General features: G+C 38.0%; 1 protein-coding gene across 8 annotated transcripts in view; it reads left to right on the top strand.

The window, feature by feature from the left end:
- The window catches only part of OXR1 (oxidation resistance 1), a 380,712-nt gene that overhangs the window by 15,534 nt on the left and 348,635 nt on the right, over nt 1–16,543 (top strand). The window contains exon 1 of one of the 8 annotated variants that reach the window (XM_079902319.1): nt 13,535–13,569. The exons of the other annotated variants lie outside the window; for them this stretch is intronic. The gene's annotated coding sequence lies outside the window, so the exon portion shown is untranslated. Of the gene's footprint in view, nt 1–13,534; nt 13,570–16,543 lie in introns of those variants that run through there. 8 annotated transcript variants of the gene reach the window in all.

Below are 16,543 nucleotides of genomic sequence, written 5' to 3'. Positions count from 1 at the left end.
ACCTTGGAAAAAGAACGGAGGCAAAGATCGAGAAGACGCAAGAAATGTTTAACAAAGACCTACAAGAATTAAAGAACAAACACCTAGAAGAATTAAAGAACAAGCAAACAGAGATGAACAACACAATAACTGAAATGAGAAATACACTGGAAGGAATCAATAGCAGAATAACTGAGGCAGAAGAAAGGATAATTGACCTGGAAGACAGAATGGTGGAATTCACTGCTGTGGAACAGAATAAAGAAAGAAGAATGAAAAGAAATGAAGACAGCCTAAGAGACCTCTGGGACAACATTAAATGCACCAACATTCGCATTATAGGGGTCCCAGAAGGAGAGGAGAAAGGACGCGAGAAAATATTTGAAGATTACAGTCAAAAACTTTCCTAACATGGGAAAGGAAATAGCCACCCACGTACAGGAAGCGCGGAGAGTCCCAGGCAGGATAAACACAAGGAGAAACACACCAAGACACATAGTAATCAAATTGACAGAAATTAAAGACAAAGAAAAATTATTAAAAGCAACAAGGGAAAAACGACAATAACATACAAAGGAACTCTAATAAGGATAACAGCTGATTCCTCAGCAGAATCTGTACAAGCCAAAAGGGAGTGGCATGATATATTTAAACGAAAGAATCTACAACCAAGATTACTCTACCCGGCAAGGATCTCATTCAGCTTTCATGGAGAAATCAAAAGCTTTACAGATAAGCAAAAGCTAAGAGAATTCAGCACCACAAAACCAGCCCTACAACGAATGTTAAAGGAACTTCTCTAAGTGGGAAACACAAGAGAAGAAAAGGACCTACAAAAACAAACCCAAAACAATTATGAAAATGGTAATAGGCACCTACCTATTGATAATTACCTTAAATGTGAATGGATTAAATGCTCCAACCAAAAGACACAGGCTGGCTGAATGGATACAAAAACAAGACGCACATATATGCAGTCTACAGCAGACCCACTTCAGACCTAGGGACATATACAGACTGAAAGCGGGGGGATGGAAAAAGATATTCCATGCAAATCGAAATCAAAAGAAAGCTAGAGTAGCAATACTCGTATCAGATAAAATAGACTTTAAAATAAAGAATGTTACAAGAGACAAGGAAGGACACTACATAATGTTCAAGGGATCAATCCAAGAAGAAGATATAACAATTATAAATACATATGCATCCAACATAAGAGCACCTCAATACATAAGGTAAATGCTAACAGCTATAAAGGAGGAAATGGACAGTAACACAATAGTAGTGGGGGACTTTAACACCTCACTTACACCAATGGACAGATCATCCAGGCAGAAAATTAATAAGGAAACACAAGCTTTAAATGACACAATAGACCAGATAGATTTAATTGATATTTATAGGACATGACATCTGAAAACAGCAGATTACACTCTCAAGTGCGCATGGAACATTCTCCAGGATACATCATATCCTGGGTCACAACTCAAGCCTCGGTAAATTTAAGAAAATCGAAATCGTATCAAGCATTTTTTCCAACTACAATGCTATGAGATTAGAAATAAATTACAGGGAAAAAAATGTAAAAATATGCTGGAGGAGGGCTTCCCTGGTGGCGCAGTGGTTGAGAGTCCGCCTGCCGATGCAGGGGACACGGGTTCGTGCCCCGGTCTGGGAAGACCCCACATGCTGCGAAGCAGCTGGGCCCGTGAGCCATGGCCGCTGAGCCTGTGCGTCCGGAGCCTGTGCTCTGCAACGGGAGAGGCCACAACAGTGAGAGGCCCGCGTACCGCAAAAAAAAAAAAAAAAAAATTACATTTTCTTTATCAAAGAACATTAAAGTTTTCCTACTGCTGGTTCCACAAACTCATTTTTTATTATGAACAAAATCAATTAGTTCATCGCTCAATGCTACTTAACTTATTAATGCTACTCCCAAGTAATAAGAAATATCTATATTTCATAATAACTAGACTTGAACTTGTGAATGTGTTTTGAGTCTCCAGAATTGTAAAGTTAACTGCTCTCACATTCACATTGACAGAGGTCACATAAATGATATCTGGTGAACTGAAACTATTAATTATGGAAACCACGTTCAATTCAAGTGAACATTTTCCTTTGATCTAGGTCTGCTTAGATAAAATGGTGCATGATTTTACAACTTCCGTGCTAAATATTCAGGCCAGCTCAGCGACAGTAGCAGAGAGAGAATAACCTCCTCTGACAGATGATTTCTAAAGAGCCGGCCGCACCAGGCCTCCCTTGTTCAGTTGAGAGCTCGTGGTAGAAAGTGCAAGTTCTGACACTCCACCGTCTTTTCTGACAGGGACATTTCACGCAGGAGAGACGCTCTTGTTCCAGATGGTTTTTCAGCTTTCTGCACACTAGCTTTGTGGACTCCTGCTGTAACTGAAAATTGGTTTTACGCCAACATTTGACAAAGAAATTAGATTAGGTTAACTACTCTTTGGTTTTAGATTACTGATATAAAGTGCTTTCATGACTATGACAGAAGAAATTGAAATTCAAGTTAAGTGATGTCCCCAGGTAAATTTTCATTTAGACATTTTCCCTGAGGTTTTTATAGTATCATAAACCTACATTCAGATACAGAATTTGCATAGAATCAGGCTCATTGAAATTTTGATGATCTTTTTCAATCTATAATATTCTTTTTAGTGTTTTTATGGAAAACTAGCTAGATATTTGAAGTGACTGTAAAGATGATGATATGAAAAGATTTGAAAGGCATCTATTAATTCATCTGCATGGTGAAAGCATTCATTATGTTTATTACTTCTGGGTTCTCATGAACTGAGTAAGAGAAAGTCATTTTCTTGAAGTGAGGATTTGCTTGATATCCCTCCATAATTTTTCCAAGTTCTAAGCATTTGGAGAATAAAACAGACATATCAAGTACATACTGTATTTGGCAAGTTGTAAATGTGATTGACTGAAGCATTGAGCTATAGCTGTTACCAGAACATATATTATGAGATGTCTGAAACTTCAGCTTCCCAGTTAGCATGTATCTGGACAGCCAACTGCTAGGACAGAGATGAGGTCATCTTGCACATTGCTGGCACCTGGTACTCACCAGATGCTTTGCACTCATAACTAGCTGAACGTTCACCAGAGCATTCAGTCTAATTCCCCAGGCACTGTAATGGACAGGATATATATAGTATGGGTGGAAAATCTTGTTTAAAAAAAAGTCCAACATTGGAACAGCAGGTAAAGTGATTTGACTGTCATAAAGCTAGTCTGTGTCTAATGTATGATAATGTGAGAACTTTCCTGATATTTGAGAAAATAAAACAGCTCTGTTCCCATCCTGTGATCTTGATTTTTAACCTCTACGCTCCGGAGAAATTTCCTCAGATCCGTGTTCTGTCATCTTCTGCCTTTCCTGACTATCTCTTAGCCTTTTCACATCACCATAAATTATTGGCTGGCACTGGCACAGTATTTGCCTAAAATCATAGACCATTTTTGAGAAGGAAGCTGTGAGGTCACGTAGGGCATTGGTTACAGAGTTGGGGTTCATGGACACAGGGCAGTCAGTGACAAACCATCTTGTTACCAAATGAAAAAAATAAAGATAATATCAGACTAATTTTGCTAAATTTCTTTTTTTATCTGAAATGATTATTTGGTATTAAAATGGTCTTTTATGCAAAGAAGGTGATAATAAATAATAATCATTATCCCTAATTAAGAAAAGCAGAAGTATTTAGCCTAAAATACTAAGTGGATGTCCAATTTTAATTTTCAGATTTATGGTTCTATGAATCTAAGAGTCTGGGAACTACTGACCTAGTTCAGATAATTACCCAAGCCATAGATCCCATCAACAGAAATCCTAAGTAGTGATAATTCAGCCTTTTCTCAGCACCCTTCCTGTGAGTCCCCAGCCTAATGGGCTGCTCATATGAATTTGGGCTTTCTAATTATTACAAGTTTTCCTCTACATTGGCTCTAAGTCTACTACTCTAATTACTAGTTCATCATTTTACCTAAAGCCATATATGCTGTGTCTAATACAACACTTTCCCAAATATCTTCTAAAGACCAGTAATACCAAGGTATGTGTTAATAGGTATCATGAGGAGGAGGGGGGACCACAGACAGATTATTTGGGGAAGCAATAGTTCAAACCAGTAGATTGATTAATTTCAGTACTTCACAAATTCTTTACTGGGCTAATTCATTTAACAAATATTTATTGGACATCCACTACATGGCAGACAGTGTTCTATATTCTAATCTATACTGGAGATATTTAAGAGGAAGATATAATAATCTGAGTTTTCCAAATTTGGACTGCGGTACCTTTTTTTTCTTTCTTGTAGCTGGTGTTCTTAGGGGCAGCACTAAAATCATTAGATAAAAGCTATTTTTTCTCCTTCTCTGCCTTTCTTTAAAGATTCACAAACTAAACACGTTGATTCCTTTAACTCAGTTACATGATTTCCAGTCCCTTCTGCTGTACCCCGGACATGCCTTAACTTGTCTTTAGCTTCTGTTAAAAAATATGGCTAATAACTGAACACAAAAACCAGGTTTGGCTTGACCTCGTGCAATATGGGACTGCTGTCTTCTTTTTCTGGGTGTATATTCTTATAAGTGCAAGAGGAGCTCATTTTTGTTTAGTTTTGCTGTGCCTTGTTTTTGCCATATTTATCATGTGCTTGTTAAATATGAGCTCTGAGCCTATCACGAGCGCACATCTCTATCAAGCATCACCTTGTTAGAGCTGGCCCATCAACCTGTCACCTTAAGATCTTTCTGGAAATGTGTTCATTAGGCTTTTGAGGAAAACTACCCACTGAAGTCTGTTCTAAGTAGGGACACGTTATTGAAGGAATGAGTCTGGAATAATGAAGACAGGTATCTCATCTACACAGCTTGCTGTACTGCAGGAACAGTGACACAAGAAAGTGTCAGGGGAACACTGAGACAACGGGACCGTTGGGCCTCACAAAATTGAGAATGTGTTTCAAGAATTGAAGGCCGGGCTTCCCTGATGGCGCAGTGGTTAAGAATCTGCCTGCCAATGCACGGGACACGGGTTTGAGCCCTGGTCCGGGAGCCCATGCCACGGAGCCACTGAGCCCACAGGCCACAACTACTGAAGCCCGTGCATCTAGAGCCTGTGCTCCACAACAAGAGAAGCCACCGCAATGAGAAGCCCGCGCACCACAACAAAGAGTAGCCCCCCACTCACTGCAACTAGAGAAAGCCCACGTGCAGCAATGAAGACCCGATGCAGCCAATAAATAAACAAACAAATAACTAATTTTTTAAAAAAGAACTGAAGGCCAATTAGGATGCGCTGATGCCCTAGTGACTGTCATCTCGTTGCACCAAGGAGCAAAACTTTACTGATCTCTCTTCTAGTTCTTTTGTATTCATCTAATTTAACAATGCCTGACTTTCCTTGTGACCTTCTGATTCTGTACCTGCTACCACTGCTTGAGTCTCCCCATATATTTCAAGCTGAAATGGTGGCCCTATGAGTACACTGCTATCTTATTTCAATAATTTTCTCTCAATCAAGCAATTCTTCTACTATGGCAGTTCTAATCTATCATATGGCTCATGTAACAGGTTTGATTTTTGATAACTATCTTTGAGATAAGTTAGTCCTAAGTAAGACCACAAGTAAACTAAATAGATTAGTGTAGAATAGTGGGTGGTTATTAAAATGTGGTCCCTGGGCTAGCAGAATTAGCATCACCTGGGAACTTGTTCCAGGCTCCAGCCCAACCCTACTGAATCAGAAAATCTGGACCTGGGATCCAGCAATCTGTAGTTTATCGAGCCCTCCAGGTGATTCTGGTGCGTGCTCAAGTTTAAGAACAGATGGGTATAAAATTGTCTCTCTAGAGTCTAGATTTACAGTGTGACTGCCAAAAATAATGACTTTGGGCATAATTGATATGCAAAAGATCCTTCTGATAATATTTAACTAACAGTTTCAGCTGTTTTTTTAAAGTTGCTTTTTGACTGGAGGAGAGCATTGTCAGCATATAAGATCATGCTTCTTTTCCTGTTAGCTGCGGCATCCAATTGATGTAAATTTCGGAGCAATATTTTGGTACACATGTTAAAAGCAACAATTCTGATTTCTGAATGTTTAAAACATTCAGAGAGGAATGTGTGTTGCTGGAGGTTTTCATGGTATTGATATTTAAAACATGTATAACAGCTTTATTGAGATAGAATTCATATGTCATATAATTCACTCATTTAAAATGTACAGTTCATTAACTTTTAGTATATTCAGTGTTGTGCAACCATCACCCCAATTAATACATTTTCCTCACCCCCCCAAAAGAACCCCCGTATCCATTAGCAGCCACCCCCCACCCTTACCTAATACCAATCCCATACCTAACTCCCCCCTCAGTCATAGACAACCACTAATCTACTTTCTGTCTCTATAAATTTGCCTCTTCTGGACATTTCATATAAATGGCATCATACAGTATATGGTCTTTTATCACTGGCTTCTCTGACAGCATAATGTTTTTAAGGTTCATCCATGTTGTACCGTGCATCAGTAATTCAGTCCTTTTCATTATTTCAAATCATTCCAAATAATGGCCCATTAAATATATCTAAATATAGATGGTATTTTAAATATAAATAGATATACATTTTATTTATCCATTCATCAGCTTATGGACACGGGTTGTTTCCACATTTTAGAATAAATAATGCCACTGTGAACACTCATGGTGCAGGTTTTTGTGTGGACATTATTTTCATTTATCTTGGGTAGGAATTAGGACTAGAATTGCTAGTTCATATGGTAACTCTGTATTTAATTTCTCTAGGAACTGCCAGACTATTTAAGTGGCTACATCATTTTGCATTCCCATCAGCAATGTATGAGTGTTCCAGTTTCTCCATATCCTTGCCAGCACATATTATCTGTCTTTTTAAAAATTAATTAATTTTTATTTTTGGCTGCATTGGGTCTTGCTGCATGCGGGCTTTCTCTAGTTGCAGCAAGTGGGGGCTACTCCTCATTGCGGTGCACGGGCTCCTTATTGCGGTGGCTTCTCTTGTTGCGGAGCACAGGCTCTAGGTGCGCGGGCTCCAGTAGTTGTGGCACGTGGGCTCAGTAGTTGTGGTTCATGGGCTCAGTTGCTCGTGGCATCTGGGATCTTCCCAGACCAGGGCTTAAACCCATGTCCCCTGCATTGGCAGGTGGATTCTTAACCACTGCACCACCAGGGAAGTCCATTATCTGTCTTTTGAATCTAACCATCTTAGTGGGTATGAGTAGTATCTCATTGTTTTGATTTGTACTTCCCTAATGATTAATGATGTTGATGTTAAGCCTCTTTCTATATGCTTTTTGTCCACTTCTTCGGAGAAATGCTATTCAGATCCTTTGCCCATAGTTTAATTGAGTTATTTGACTTTTCAGTATTGAATTATAAAAAATTCTTTATATATCTTTATATATCCTAGATGCAGGTCCTTCTCAGGTATATGACTCGTGGTATTTTTTTTTTTTGATAAAGGCTTGAAGGACTAGATGTGATTTCTATATATGGAGTTGGAGATTAATGAGAGATTTGAAAAAGTACATTTTCTTTTCAATGAAACAGAGTAGCAATGGTCACTGCTATGATAATTCAACATCAACTTCACGTGTTACTTATCTAGGATATTTAATTGAGGGATTTTACTTCAAATTTGTTGAGGCGAAAACCAATGCAGAGTTTTAAGGGAAAGAGAGTTTCCGTAAGGGGTGGATAGCCAAATAATGAAGAGTTCAAACAGAATGAGAACTAAATATAAGCTGTGGAAATTAGGATCCTGGTTATTTGTGACACAAGAGAACAGTTTCTCTGGAATGATGGGGCAAGAACCATAATATACTCAGCTTATGTGTAAGGGAAAAGGAGGACATGGTGGCAGTGTGCATGTGCCTTTACTAAATTGGCATGTGATGAGTAGGAGAGAGGAGGCTGGTCATGAAGTGGAATCAGGAACAAGGAAGAGAAGGGTCTTTCGATTGGAGAGATTTGAGCATGTTTGAGGCAATGGATAGAAAGTGTGTGGAGAGGGAACAATTGTTTGACCATAAAGGAGAGGGTGGTTGCAAAGTCTCAGCGAGGTAGGGCGGGGCAGAATAGAAAACATAAGGGGAGTAGTTCCTTATTGGCCGTCAGGCCGCCTCTCTGAGCTCCACAACCATTCTCAGATGTGGGACCCAAACAAACAGGCTGTACCTTTACTGTTCGCGTCATTTTCTGTTGGTCTCAATGAGATTTCTAACTCTCATCGCATTCCCTCCTCATAATATGTTCATCTGAAGCTTCTATCAAATCATCAGTGTTGATTTGTTCATGAAGAAATGTTTCTTATTATAGAATATTCTGTGTTACTGAGTTTTTTTACAGTGACAATCTGTTTGAGGCAAGCTTTTAATTGAAAAATTCACCTGATATCCCTTACAGTTCAATATTTTAACGGCCTAAATATACCTCTAGTTACCCCACAAATCCAGGTGCCTACGGATCTTTGAAATGGTTACTAATTTTAATCTCTTAGCTAAAGCAAAACTAATAAATAATCTACACTGTTCTAAATGTTAGATGCTTAACAAACAATAATCTAAACATTTCTTTCTAAATTACAAGCTTCCTTCAGATGATTTTCTTTTTGTTTTTATGTTTTATATATGAAGCTTTCCCATCGACCGAATATCAATATCTGGAGAATAAGTGTACAGAAATCAGACTTTTAACTGACCAAAAACCAGGAGACCCAACTTTAAGTCCCTCTGCAGTAACTAACTGTCTCCTTGGGTAAATCACAATCTGGACACCTTATTTCTTCCTGGGAAAATTACGAGGTCAAAATGAAATCGAAAGTGGCCTCCAGATTTGTTACTTTGTGAGTCTTTATGTAAATTTGGAGTTGCATTTTCTCTCTTTGTTTGCTAATCCAGATCTCCAAGTTAATATATGTATACCATTCTGATTTAAAGATATAATGCAACATACTATCTTATTTTCTCATTGATGATTTTTTTTTTTAAATTGATTGCTAATCCTTCAAACCGAAATCCTGATGTTTCCTTCCTGTCCTGAATCTTTTCATGTAATGTTCATTGAGAGCCGCTTGCCAGGCTGGCCCAGTCTCAGGCCTCCTGAACAGCATTTATACATGTGCTGGACCTCCTTCTCCATGTGAACCACATTTGTGATGACTGCACTCTTGCCCCACAGCCCAGCCATACCAGAGGGTCCCAGCAATCTGGTATTTTCTTCTCTGCTCCAAATTCTCCTATCCAGGTCTGTGAACTACAGTGAGTTTGTTTGTTTGTTTTGTTTTGTGGGGATGTAGATGGGGGACTGTGGGCACGTTTTCCATACTAAGCACTGTGCTAGGTACTCTGTCATGTAATTTCAATAATTTTTTTTTCTTTTTTCTTTTGGCCACACTGCATGGCTTGCGGTATCTTAGTTCCCCGACCAGGGACTGAACTCAGGCCCCGGCAGTGAAAGCGCTGAGTCCTAACCACTGGACCGCCAGGGAATTCCCTTTAATCTCAATACATTTTTATGCCTTTCCTGGAAATTGGGTCATCACCAATTTATACATGAGGAAACTAAGACTAATTCAGGTTAAAGAACTTACCCAAGTAAGTGGAGGGAGGTTGGCTGAACCTCTGACAGCTTACTTCCAAAGTCTTTGCTCTTTGCTACTCTGTTTTTGTACATCTAGAGTATCCATGGGGAGGAAGAATACTGGGCTTACCTAGGAGGAAGAACTTTAATGCTCTTTTCACTTTCTTTTTTTCCCCTGGATGCCTCGAAGGGTGGGGAGGAAAGAGACTTGAAGTATATGGGGAAGGAAAGATTGATACACATATCTCTGGAGAGCGTGCTCATTTCATTTCAAGGTGTCTATTTTAATGGAAATCATGTTTTCCCGTTGTTAATAATAAATGATCATAAAAGCAGTTGTCATCCCTTGAGTTGCTCGTGTAATGAGGCAAGAACACTATTGATCAGTGTTTTAATTAGGTTATAGCATCAAAGGTATTTTTAAATTTCTCTATGTAAAACTCCACTGCATTTTACATAGTTGGTGTCTTTACATCTAAATTTATTTTCAGTACCTGTAATATGCCATGTTGTGTTAGTTTGGAAATGTATTATCGGTGACAGGTATTACATCCTCTAGGCAGCCACAAGATTGCAGTAAAATGAAGCATTTGTTGTAAACCAGATGTATGCCCTGTCATTGCATCATTTGAAATACCGTATTATGTAGAAATTGAGGCAGTGTTCACAAATCTATCAGGATTATCTTGCACATGGTTGATAAAAACAAAGGGAGCAGATCATTACTGTAGAGGTTGGCAGTTCATCATGTATTGAGTGCACACTTTTGACCAAAAAATAAACAGATGATCAAGACTGAATCTTAGGCTTCATCTAGCTAATACTCCGGTAGAGGAGCCAGAGAGATGATTGGATTTTCAGCACCATGGGAATCATCTTTATTTTGTTTATCTTATTTACCAAAATGGTCTTTGCCCATAAATCACACAAACCAAGTCAAAGCTTTCCCTAAGCAGAATTCTTTTATCATATAGCACTTTGGATAAAAAAAAAAAAAAAATCACTCATAAAACCGTAGTATGAGAAACAGTTGGCATAATAGCTCCTCGGGAAAAAGACCTAAGGATTTTATTTGTCCATAAAGTCAGTGTAAACCAGAGTTGTGATGAGCTCCCATACCCGTTATAATAGGTGGCATTAATAGAAGCAGAGAGCGAACACAAATGGGCAAGGGAGAAGACTTCATCTGTCTGCTGTACTAATTAAATCACCCGCAGAGGGTAGTGCACATTTCCAACAATCACACAGTGGAGGAGACTGACAAAATGAATCTGTCTATTAAAGGTAGATAAAAATAGAACTACATCTCATAAAGATGCTTTCATTAGAAAATGTTAGATAACGCTGAGGCCGATATGGAGTCTGTGATGGTGGTGATGAGGATATCATTAATGATAACTCCTGCTTATTACATTCTCTTATTTAATGTTCTCACAATCCAGTGAGGTAAGGATACTTATTATCACCCATTTTGCAGAGAATAAAATGGGCACAGAGAAGTTCATGCACCTCCTTGAGATCACACAGTCAGGAAGAGGGACACCTGAGTCCATGTCCTTAATGATATTGCCACGTGTTACCACTTGTAAATAGCTGCCTGTCCTTGAAAGCGCTGTCCTGGGACTACAGCGCTTTGCATGAGGAGAGAGTGATTTTATACAGTGCCAGGGTGTGGAACTAGCCAGTGGGTTAAATTTGGCAGACAGATTCTCAAACCTTTGTGTGAAAGAGTTTTCTAATAAGCAGAGGTGCTCAAGAAGTGGCAGGGGAGCTGTTTTAGGTATATGCAAAATCAAGAGCGGCTCTTTCCTTTGGTCTGGCCCTAATGGAATGGAGATTTCCATTTACCTAAGATACTAAAAGTTGTCAAAAGTTTTCGTTGTTGCTGTTTTACTGTCTTTAAATAATTGACTCAAAAAATTATTAAGGAGCATTTTGTTATTTCCCATGCTAGTTCCAGTCTGGATTCCCTTTTTGTTTTTTTCAGGGATAGAAATAGGGAGTTCTGTTCAGAACTCAAAGTAAACACACTGGGGCAGGGTTTTTCCTTCAAAGAAAGGTATACGAAAGCTTTCATTACCTTCCCTGGGACAGCAGTCATAGGCTATGACAATTACCTAATTTGAGGCAGGTTAATAACAGATTTCTTTCCATCCTTTCACAGCAATATTACAAAAAGCTGGCAAAAAGTCTCGGGAGAAAATTTTCATTGGTACTTTGCAGGTATCATATGTTCCATTTGTTGCAATTCATGTAAACTGTCTTCTGATAAAGACGCACACAGATCTTAGTTCAGCTTCCGTAAATTCAAAAAAAGCCACAATTTCATAGAAATAGTTATAATGAACATTAATTGAGCACTTAGTATGTGAGAGGCAATGTTTCAAGCACTTTACATTTTAATGCCCTTAATCGTTATACTGATCAGGGGAGTGAAGAATTACAAATATCTCCTTTATAGACAAAATAAATGCATAGAAATAATATGTGATTGCCCAAGATCACACAGATGGTGTCTGAGATGTGATTTGTACCTCAGCAGTCTCAGTCCAGGGCCTACTCTCTTAATCAAGTCTCTGCACAGCCTCATTATCCAGTTTGTTATCCATAAGAGAAGCAAACTCATTCGTTGTATGGTGAGTGCATGGGGAGGATGCTGCAGATTGGCTCATCTGATACCCACTCTACTCCCCTTCTAGCATATCTTCCTGTGCTATAGAGCCTGGAAACTCAAAGAGCACCTTGTCAAGGCTCCCTGGCAGCTAGAGCTTTACTCGTGCTCCGGGCTCTGCCAAGCAGATTCTGTTGACTAAGACTTGGGGTGTGTGGAAGCGAGGTGCAGAAAAGGCAGCAAAGGCATTTGTTCTCCTGTAGTTACTGGTCTGGTCTTTGACATCATAGCTGTTGAGCAGGGGGTTGGCAGCAACAGCGAGAATTCCTCCATGAAATTCTTGTCATGTGGTTGGGAACTTCTGTAACTACTTACTACCCTGTAGTAAAATACTTTCTACTTAAGCAAGCTAGATTACATTCCCCGTGAACAAGAACCCTGATTAATGCAGAGGTCGTCAAGTCTATGAAGGGATATTATCCAAGCATCTCTTTGACCCTTGGTGTCCCTCCAGTACTGGAAAGTTGACTAGAGGCAATGCATTCCTTCAATATTAGAAAGTTGGACTGGAAGGCTCATTTCAAGTTTAAAATTCTATGATTTTTGAGCTCAAGGACCAGAACAGAGCAGAGAGGAGAGACTTCATACGTTTGCTTAAGCCAGTTTTTCAATAGAGTTTAACTCTTCCTTCGCTGAGTTAGCCATCTCACAAAAAGCACTGCATTTCTGGGAGATAATGTGTCTGGAAAAAAAGTAACAGACACTGTCCTGAGGAATAATAAACCTACATGATTAAGAAGGGCCCCCACCAAAAGCATTGCTTGTTACGTTGATACCCTCAGTTGTGGAGAAGCAATAATGGAGATTTTTCTTATATCTCTCTTGCCTGTACACTATTTTCCTTCTCCTGGCCTCCCCACCAAGTCAAGATGAAGTTTGGAATTGTACTTGGTCTTAAAGGAGGTTGGATAGGAGGCATCTCTGGAGGTGAACAACCATTGAGAAGGGTGGAGTGACACTGAGACAGTGAGTCTGCAGGTTTAGCTGAGGTTAAGGGAAGGACAGAGAAACAGATAAGGTTGGAGATAAGAACTTAGAACTAAGGAAATAATCTTCTATTATGTGGATTGCCTGTTGTTTTTAGCAGATTTTTAAAAATTTTTATTTTATATTGGAGTATAGTTGGTTAACAATGTTGTGTTCATTTCAGGTATACAGTAAAGTGACTCAGTTATACATATACATGTGCCTATTCTTTTTCAAATTATTTTCCCTTTTAGGTTGTTCCAGAATATTGAGCAGAGTCCCCTGTGCTATATAGTAGGTCCTTGTTGGTTATCTATTTTAAATACAGTAGTGTGTATATGTCAATCCCAAACTCCCAGTTTATCCCTCCTCCCTGCCTTTCCCCTTTGTTAACCATAAGTTGTTTTCTAAGTCTGTGTCTGTTTCTGTTTTGTAAATAAGTTCATTTATATCACTTTTTTTTAGATTCCACATATAAGCAATATCATATGATATTTGTCTTTGTCTGACTTACTTCACTTAGTATGATAATCTCCATGTCCATCCATGTTGTCACACATGGCATTATTTCATTCTTTATAATGACTGAGTAATATTTCATTGTATACATGTACCACATCTTCTTTATCCATTCATCTGTTGATGGACATTTAGGTTGCTTCTGTGTCTTGGCTATTGTGAATAGTGCTACTCTGACCATTGGAATGCATGTATCCTTTTGAACCATGGTTTTCTTCAGATATATGCCTAGGAGTGAGATTGCTGGATCATATGGTAGCTCCATTTTAAAAAAGGCTCTTTTAAGAAGGTTCATATAAGATTGGTAAGTTGGGTGATTGGAGGTAGGAAAGAAATACAGTAAGTTACTGGCCAAAGAAAAAGTAGTACTTTCATTTTCTTTAGATAATTTTACCTATTTCAGTTCAAAATACATTTTAAGAAAGTAGTAGAACATATATTTTAGGAAAATAGTAGAAAATCATTTTTAATGGAATCTCTACCTAAAAAAGCAGACCATAATTATTCTAAAGATTAGATGAATAGATGATTCATCCATTAGATGATTAAATAACCAATGACAGGGCATTTGAGACACAATATTTTAGTCTAAGAGTTGAGGGTGGAAGGGACATATTTCTAAGCAATTGACACACAGCCACCCACAAATCATGACAAGTTTGCTAGCTTTGAAAAATGAAATGTTTGAAATTAGAGAACATTTTAAAAGGATATGTTTACTGCTACATGCCTTTTGGAATGGCAAAAAAATAAAAAATAAAGTAAAATAAAAGATAAAAGAAAACAGTTGCTTACAAAATTAATCGTACACTTGACATATGACCCAACAACCCCACTCCTAGATAATTACTCAAGAGAAATTAAAACCAATATTCACTTGTATGAGGATTTTTATAATAACTTTATTCATAATCACTGAAAATTGGAAACAACTTGAATATCCTTCAACTGGTTAACAGATGAGCCAATGTCATATAGCCATACAATGGAATACTATTCAGCAGTAAAAAAAGGAAGGAACTATTGATATTAGCAACACCATGGATGAATTGTAACTATATTTTGTTAAGTGAAGAAGCTGAAGAAAAAGACTGAAGAAGCTACATATTGCATGGTTCCATTTGTTTGACATTCTAGAAAAGTTATAGGGATGGGGAACAGATCAGTGGTTGTCTGAATTTTGAGGAGGGGACAGTGGTTGAATAAAATGGGGGTGCACAAGGAATTCTTAGGGTGATGAACTGTTCTGTATTCTAGTCCAGTGACAGATATAGGACACTATGCATTTATCACAATCCATAGAAATGTATATCACAAACGTGAACTTCAATGTATGTATATACATTTTTTTAAAAGATCAACCGCGATGTTGGGGGATCCCAGGGCATAGAATGCAGACAGAAAACTAAATCTAACCTTGTTACAAATGTATGACATAAGCTTAGTGATCGTAATGGGGAAAAAGTAGTTTACCTAAATAATTAGAAAACACTGTTTTGACTGGAAGCTATCAAGCTGGAGACAGAAAAGAACTATGCATGAACATTGTATTCTAATTGGTAAATTTGTTTCTCCCAGGAGTACCCAGTAGCAATTCTGAAATTACTTCAGATGTGTATGTATATATGTAAATTGCATATAACTGGAGCCAGATTTATCACTATAAGAGAAATAAGTTACAAATAAGCAAGAGGGCATTTCTGTATTTTCAGAAATATAGAAACTCCTCAGTAACCTGTTTTCATTTCCTTTGCATAATGGATTGCTGGATTGTATGGTAGTTCTATTTTTAATTTTTTGAGGACCCTCCAAACTGTTTGTTCCCCATAGTGGCTGCACCAGTTTACAATACCATCAGCCGGGCACAAGTGTTCCCTTTTCTCCACATCCTTGCCAACACTTACCTCTTGTCTTCTTGATGATTGCCATTCTCACAGGTCTGAAATGGTATCTCATTGTGGTTTTGATCTGCATCTCCCTGATTGATTAGTGATGTTGAGTACCTTTTCATGTACCTCTTGGCTATTTGGATGTCTTTTTTGGGAAAATGTCTATTTCATTCCTCTGCCTATTTTTTAACTGATTTTGTTGTTGTTGTTATTGAGTTATAATATTAGATATGTGAGTGTTAACATAGCTTCTTTTCTCTATTGATACAGCTTTGCTTTACTAGTTCTTATTGTTCTCTAAAAATATTCCTTGTACATGCACATCTGGGAATTTTTTTCTCATTTTCTCTAGGATTTCAGTTTAATCCTTCTCTCCCCCCACCCACTAAACAGTCTCATCCAAATTGGAATACTGAATCTTTAACTTTTGTCTCCATTGTCTTTATTTATTTGCACCAGCCATAATGATTTTGATGCCCCAAAGGCCACTTGAAAATACTAAAATGTTGAAAATACTAAAATGTTTTGAAGTTTAAATGGAAGCAACTACCAGTTAGATTTTAAACCTCCTAAATAATCCTGAGTCAGTTTCCCCATCTCTGACATTGATATAGTAATTTCATAATTATGTCAGTATACTCATTCTGTTTGTGTGGAGATTAAATTAATAAAGATAGTAAAGAGGGCTTGGGAAATATAAAATACTCTAGCTCAGTAGTTTTTATTGTATTCAGTGATATAGCTGTGAAAATAGCAATCCTAGCATTTTATTATCATTATTTCATCTAAGCTCTCAGCTGTTTACCTGGCTGGGAACAATTGGAATGAAAATGAGTTGTTATAGCTCATCTTGGGCTTTA

This window comes from Stenella coeruleoalba, assembly GCF_951394435.1.
Source record: "Stenella coeruleoalba genome assembly, chromosome: 17".
Lineage (NCBI taxonomy): Eukaryota > Metazoa > Chordata > Mammalia > Artiodactyla > Delphinidae > Stenella > Stenella coeruleoalba.
Note: the sequence above shows the minus strand (reverse complement) of the source record. Positions and strands in the feature narration are given on the sequence as shown.